The sequence below is a fragment of the Stegastes partitus genome, unplaced genomic scaffold, assembly GCF_000690725.1.
Source record: "Stegastes partitus isolate 25-593 unplaced genomic scaffold, Stegastes_partitus-1.0.2 Scaffold1477, whole genome shotgun sequence".
In the NCBI taxonomy this organism is placed as follows: Eukaryota; Metazoa; Chordata; class Actinopteri; family Pomacentridae; genus Stegastes; species Stegastes partitus.
Window position 1 is genome coordinate 34,211 of NW_007579208.1, and position 1,281 is coordinate 35,491.

Below are 1,281 nucleotides of genomic sequence, written 5' to 3' on the forward strand. Positions count from 1 at the left end.
TTTTAAGTTTGATGAAGCAGACTGGAGTTAGATTGGGTTTCAGACAGTTATGATAGGGATTTTACACTATTTTTAAACATTTTATACTCTGAACTTAAGGGATTATCAATGAGAAAATAATTGCAAAACCTGTTATGGATAAATATTACAGACTACTTTTTGTGTGTTAACTACTTGACAGATGACAAAACTAAAGGATGAAGGATGAAAGACACTGATATTGTAATTTAACTGTAATATTGTGATTAAATTGTGCAACATTATAACAAACCAGCGGCTAATCAAATTATGTAGACAGAAGTAGAGCAGAGTAGAGTTTTGGTCACACTTTGTCAGGTTGCTAATCCAGCCTTGTTGGTGAAGGTCTTCATACACTTCAGCCCACTAAAGTGCTTCATGGGCCTTAACCATGAGGCAACACCCAATTGTGTTGTGACTCCTGATATCAGACAGGCAGCAGCAGCTCAGGACTATCACCTCGTAGCTTCACTATCAGCTCTGTGGAGAGTAAAGTGCAGCCCCTGGAGGTTAAAGAACAACAGCAGAGCAAGACACAGTCGAAGGAAGGGCGTGGTGCGATCAGGAGGACTGTGCTGTGGCTGGACAAAGTGTCTGGACTGGTGGGCAAGATTTTATTGTTGTAATTAGACAATTGAATGCTCTCGTTTGCATTGATGGGAACACATTAACAAGAATGGCTTCCATCTTTCATCTCCACTATACTGACCAACACTTTCCACAGAGTCCTGCAGACGATTATCAAACTAAAGTCCAGAATTTTGTGTCTTCATGTGTGCAAGGCTTCCAGAGGAAATCCATCCAGTTCTCCTGTTACAGTTTCCTTCCTGACATATGAATGAATGAATCTGCAGAGACGGCAGCAATGGAGGGAAGTACTTTACAACATGTGGATGCAACAAGAGCTTTGAAAGATGTATTCCTGCCTTGTCATCACGTTTACTCTACCGCTAACCAGCTGTGTTATCGACCGGAACCCTTAACCACCCTGGTGATAAAAAACCTGCAGGTAAATATTTACTTATTAAATATGAAGGCAAATGCGCTGAGTAATATGAATTTCATTTGAAAGATGGAAGTGAGTGTGTGCAGCTGCTCTCTTACTCCCTCTGCTGGCAGAATATGCAAGACAGCAACACTATCAGAATCCCCTGGAGTTTTCTTATCAACAGTGATAGTTGCAGCATCACAAGCACCAGCTCAAGTTTAATCATCACTTTCTGTTCTCCAGAAAGTGTGTGTGCTCTCTCCTGTTTTTTTTTT